Raw genomic sequence first — 6,715 nt, 5'->3', positions numbered from 1 at the left:
ATGACTTATCGTTAGTATTATTTGATGTTCTCTCTTGTATGTTCCTTCCAAGAATCGACATAGAAATACTATTTAATGATTTGACTAAAGGCATTTTTTTAAATAAAATATTTGAATTCGCTATGTTTCTCGCAATCTTTGAACCACCTGATCACTACACGCGATGATCTCTATCTGAGACTCCAATTTATCTATGTGGTGCATTCCAGCGTTTGCGTTTTTTGGATTGAATATTATCCAAGCCCATTTTTGATCGTCTGCAAGTTTTTGCCTGTCTTGAATGTAAATATTGTAATGGATGAGATTGCCTTCCTCGGGCAATTTTTTTATAATAAAATATTTAAAATTACCTGGCTGTTGTCGTTGTCTCTGCTGTAGGAATCGATATAAAATCGTACCAAGTTCGCATCGGTGGGAAAATTCCACTTCCCGATTGTTTAAGACGTTTGTTTTTATTGATGTGATTGTGAATCGCTTTGCCCGCCAACACTGTTGCACCGTACAGTGCCAGACTGAGGAGGATGTATGCCAAGCGGCGTTTCTAGGACTAAAAAAACGCCTATTCAAACCACCCGTTTGTCTTTCAAAATCATTTTTCGTGTTCTGATTTCTCTTTTTATGTTGCTCTCGCATCAATAGAGCCATCGGGGCACCCGATGTCTCTTCAACTTATTTCTAAACACGACATTTCGCATCGCATTTTCGGCATTGCGAATGGCCTGTCTGTTCGTGTTGGACGTCACACCACCTTTTTGTCTTTTTCTTCGTTTCGTCAGCGAAACACCCAGGCCGACACCGGCGAGTGGTACGGCCGCCGCGGCTAAACACTTTAACGCTTTTTTCCCCGTCTTCTTCACGACGGCATTAGCATACGCTCTGGCCAAAGACCCCTTCAGATTGTTTGCAAACAAATGTTTCACCATTTTACCGTGAAGATAATTCGATAATCCACCACCATCTTGTTTGAGTTCTCTCGCTCGTTTTAAAGTCAATAACCGGCGTGCAAACATGAAATCACCTTTACTACGACCACCAGTCTGTTTTTTTTCTTATCCATTAATTTACTAATGGCGGCCGACAATGCTTTGGTAGCCGCGACGTGTGCTGCCACACCCGCTGCCAGACCCAAACCCCTTCTTCCATACGTCTTCAGGCAAGTCAAAGATTTTACGGACATTCTTCTACCGCCGGTTTGCTGTCTTTCTTTACCACCCAACGAACGCAATAACATCGCCAAACCTACACCTCCAGCAGCAGCGGGTGCACCGTACTTCAGTCCTTTTTTCAACATGGATTTGCCAAAGTTTTTACTAGCGTTTTGAATGATGCTAGAACCTAGGCCTGTCTTTAAAAAAGCGTTAGCTACGCCTCGCGCACCTGTGTTTCGAACGATACTCGAGGCCAATCTAGCACCCACTCTGGCAAATGGGTTTATGCCACCCAACTGCGATGCGGGGAGCACACGGTCGGCCATATTTTCCCATTTCACCAGCAAAACCTCGTCCACTCTGATTCGACGACGCATTATTATTTTCATTCTTTTTGTTTTCTGAGGTAGTATTAGCCATCGTTTGTGACAGTCTTTGTCGTCATTGTTGCCTTTTAACGACGGGTCTTCTACAACGACTCGTCGTAATTATGATATCCCTATAAGCACCGCGAAATTGTCATCATCATTATCTTCGTTCTTGTGTTCGTCTGGACAGATGTCCTCGCAAACACTACAGAGTTTATGCCTAGCTTTGGTGTAGAGATAGTTGGCTGTGTTATAACCGCTCCACACCCTATTACCCAGGCCCAAAGTGGTAGCGACGAGACCACTACCTTTTTGTCTTCGATTCGTTTTATACGCTCGTAAAAATGGGATAACTTATGTAGCCAGAAAAATCACCTAATTTACTCATCCTTGTCGCGTTTTCTTGTCTTGTTTTATTTTTAACATGGTTAATTAGATTTTATATATTAGTAAAATTATTAATGAGTTTCAATAATATCTGTAAGTTTTTCAGCCATCAATCATCTACCGCCACAGAGTATACCACCCAAAATGGGCTGCATCAAATTCATCGCGAACGGTGTCAGAGCACTGGCGGTCAATAGAGGTAAAAAAGCCCCACGGCCTTTTTGACGTCCACCCGAACCACTCTGATCTTCACCATCCCGAGTCAAATCCTCTTCTCTAGTTTAGTCTATCTAGTTTTGTGCATTGCGATGGGTGTGCTATTATATAAATTAACGTGGTTAAATCCATATAAAGTAAGCTTCCACAAATCTACCACAGTTATTTGTTCTTCGAGCATTCGATTCGAAATCGAGGCTGACGTCAACCCATGTGGTGTTAAATTACGAATATATGTGAGATCTAAATTCGCTGATCTTTCCTGTATCATACCACTCTCGATTATCTCACTAGTCAAATCTTCATCTGTGAAAACGTTTTTCCGAACATAGTGTTTCAATTCAGTAGCCAACGCCTCGTATAGAGTAAATTTATTTTCGTACACACCTCTTGGCAGCCATTTAGATTTAACCACACCATCGTTCACAACATATAAAACGACTTCGTATACCATAGACTGCTGCGTTCTAAATACGACATCCTTGCTGCTAACCTGCCAAGATCCCTTGAGGACGAGTGGGAAGGGTAAGCGCGTTCTAAATTCACTTCGCACACTGACGTCCTCCCTGGGGCATTCCATGCGGGAATCATGAGAGACTAGCAACAAATCGAATTCATCGTGGTCTCCATCTATTTCCGATACATTTCGTGAAAAATCGTGAAAATCATGTGTCCAATCACTCATTTTTTTCGTACCCCTTCTCGATAGCCAGTAAGATAATCTTCAAATTCCACTAAATTTCCTGTCTTTCGTTTTGAAATTATCTTTTTTATCTTTTTATCGTCGGGAACGTAATGAACCTTCAGCAATTCCGGTTTGTATATGCAAGCGAAAATCTCTTTCCCCGTTAAATCTTGAAGAGAATATAAATTAATATCCCATATCGGCGATTGTCGCCATTTCTTTCTGATCAAAAACACATCCTCTCCGTAATTACCTCGATACGATTTATGGAACGGCGAGACCTTCACAACTCTACGAACGTAATCTCCTATGTTAAATTTAAAAGGTGTGATAAACGTTTTACTCAAACGATCTGCTTTTTCGACATTTTTCACCTGTTCGGTCAATAAACGACGCCCATTAGCGTAATTCACGTCCGCGGGTGCTAATCCACCGAGAGGTCTGTGGTTATATTGTCGCAAGATTCTCTCTAGAGCTCGATGGATGTTTAAACCACGTTCATTTTTCAACAAAACATTCAAGCGTTCTTGTAACGTTCTATTGAAGCGTTCTATCACGCTAGCTTCAGTCACACTTTTTGAGGAAAAATGACAAATGCCTTTTTGTTTACAATAATCCGAAAATTGTTTATTAAAAAACTCTCCACCGTCGTCCGTCTGGATTAACGCGGGTTTACCCCTTCGTTCCTCGATCTTCTTAAACGCTCTGAGAATACTAGAAGCATTTTTACTGCTAGTAATTTCGGCATCTACTTGTCTACTAAATAAATCAATGGCCACTAATATCATCCATTTACCAAATCCATAATCGACTAGATCAGCTTGCCATTGATGATTAAAACCCCAAGAAATCGTCTTCAATCGAGGGAACTTACGCGTCACAACGCGAGTGATGATCTGATTTGCTCTAGAATTTTTAAAAACGTAATCACGTAGTTCTGCACGGCTAAACGGAATTTTTGGAAATTTTTTTTCGCAAAAATCGGAATAAGGGTTCCACCTGAGCAAATTGATACTCACTTTTTTCATCTCAAAAAGACACGTTTTAAAATCTTTTGCTTAAGTAAATAAAGCTTCTCTTTTTTGTTACTCATTTTTGATAATAATCTTACTTCATCCAAATCATCTTTATATCTTTTTACAATTACATTACATCTTAATGACGCTGGAAGTGACGCGTCGTCGGTTCGCTTTTTTCTTGTTCTTGTTCTTTCCACTCGTTAATAAACCGCGATTGTGAAAACATAGATAAACTTATCATTTTCTTAACATAACTTTAAAAAAAATCTGTAATTAAGTCTTCCTCTTTTAACTCCTCACAGCAAACAGATTCAGCCATTTTATTTTCACACAGCAGTTTCGTATCCAGTAGTATTAATTGATTTTGAATAATGGTCAGGATTTTTATTCCCCAGTGCATTATTATTATTGCCTCTAAATGCACAACAAGTAAACGTCATGGTCACATTCACGTCTCTGCCATCCACTTTATCCTTTTTCATCTTTTTTTACACATTTTAAATAGAACACAACAACAGGTCACTCCTTCTTGGCCCACCATTTCTTTCTGAAGACAAAATAACAACTCGATATGCCAACGCGTTTGTCATAAACGATCTTCGATATAATCGAGTGAATCACGTACAATCTCTGGCAATTCACTATCCAATTCCGATATCAGTGCACTATTCGAAACCACCGAATCACCACCACATACCGTTTCACTCTCCTCCTCCTCTTTTCTTTCCGAAGTTGACACATTTTCAACATATTCCGATCGCCTAAATACATTCGACATATCTCGAACTTCAAGTCGCCAGTAGACAAAAAAAACCAGAAATAAGAAATGACAATATCTTTAATCTTTTTACAACTGCAATATCATTAACGTGTTTACAATTCATTGATGTAATATATTTAACCACTTTACTTCTAACATATACAATATTACATTACATAACCAAAAGGATAACATCTAAATGGGGGGCCTATATCACCCTTCAAATCCGTCACCACTTTATCGTTCACGAACGAATAACACCTTTCCAAGCCCGAAGGAGCCAATTTGAAATATTCGTCCAACTCGTCGTAAAGAGAATCATCTGGCGCGGTACCATGATCATTTTTTATACCTAAGATACTCTTTTCATTACCTTTTAAAATGGTAAATCGTTTCGCTTTAATAGGGTTCAAGGTGACCATGCCAGACGTGGTGGGTGTGATATCGATACCTGGTTTCCTAGCCCACTCGATACGTTGTAAATCACTCATGCGTGCATATTTCTTCGAATCGAATGCGATATTTTTCATTGCGTCAAAAGTAACATCGCCTCCGTCTTTTTAAAACCTCGTATTACAAACTTCCCACTCTCTTTCACACGTTCTTCGTATTTTTGATGCTGTCTTCGTTACATCAACAAATTTCTAAACCGTAATTCTTAGGTCCACCGCTAGTAAAAGCACTAAAGTAACGCTCGTGTAAATGCCCTGTTTCAGGATGTTTCTTGGGTTTGATTTCATCCACCCAAAAACCCAAAACGTTACGAGTCTATATAGATTCCACGTACAATTCGTTGTCTGGATAATCCATAAAAATTATGGAATCGGTATCCATATACAAAATACAATTGTTTTTCTTCAATAAATTCATTCTGATTCGTCAACATATCTTTCATCTTTTTCTTATGCGGATTCTTCATGAAACCACCCCACAAAGAATTTAAAATCAGTTTTGCTATCTTACGAAGCGTGGTATTGTCTTCGATGTGATCTTTACGCAGACAAACACCGTTTTCCCGCTCGAATGTGTCAATGTAATCGTCTTTTTGGCGTTCCATCATATCCGGTCGTGGCCAACCACGAACCTCTCCTTTTATGCAAAAAAACATGTCCACGTAACTCTTAAAGAGAATCGTACTAGATTCACGCCAATGCCAAACTTCGTAGATCTTCTATCCAACTGATAACCCGAGCGCATTGCCTCGTACACTTCCATTGTCGTGTAGGTCCCGACCCAACCACGTTCGTGTCTACAGCCATTCAAGAAGTAATTATTTTGTTCTGCACACATTCGACACAACGGAAATAATTATTTTGTTTCATTTTTTCTTTTCACTCGATAAGGCAACACCGGGTGAAATAGTTTCTTTGGTAGTATCATTTTGACTTTCATCAACCCGAAGTAAGCATTCTCGGAATAATCAAAATCTCTTCGTTTCACTTCTGGAAAACCGACAGGATATTCTCCATTTTGCATCACATCGGGATATAAACTCCTTATGTCATAATAACGTATGCGACTACCAAAACGTGTTTTCTTCACACTCTGATAGATACTGGTATTCTCCGTTCTACCATCGTAAAGAGCATCCCTGGGTACGATTCCAGAACTACCACACCCAATCTCGTTGTCGTCACGACTGGTAACGATAACACCTTGGGTGCGCAATTCATCCGGAACACGCTTGATCTCATCCTCTTTTCTCATTCTCTTCCATTCACACTCCCAAATAGACTCGACAATACACCCACTTTTACTCAAAAGATATTCGTTTTGTTTTTGTTGTAAATACAAGTCACGCACGTTGTTGTCACTGAAAGGCGAATGTGTATCGGGTGAGTAACATTCGTCGCAACCGTGCCAAAGACAACCGTTAAATTCGATCGTGGTAGGCGGTTCGTCGGCACCACCTTCGTAATAACCATCCACCTTAAATTTATTACTTTTCGTGTCGAATACTCTCTGACACTTCTTTCTCTTACGACTACCGACCGTGTGGAAATCATTCGAACCACCTATCAAAGGCAATTCGACCTCTCTTTCGATGGTAATCTTCTTTTCTCCCTCCATCGACGACGAAGTTCGAAGTCTACCGTCAAAATATTCCTATAAGCTAAATATTCTCTTGCCAT

This window comes from Montipora foliosa, chromosome 1 (genome assembly GCF_036669935.1).
Source record: "Montipora foliosa isolate CH-2021 chromosome 1, ASM3666993v2, whole genome shotgun sequence".
Lineage (NCBI taxonomy): Eukaryota > Metazoa > Cnidaria > Anthozoa > Scleractinia > Acroporidae > Montipora > Montipora foliosa.
The sequence above is the reverse complement of the archived record's forward strand: the minus strand, read 5'-3'. Positions refer to the sequence as shown.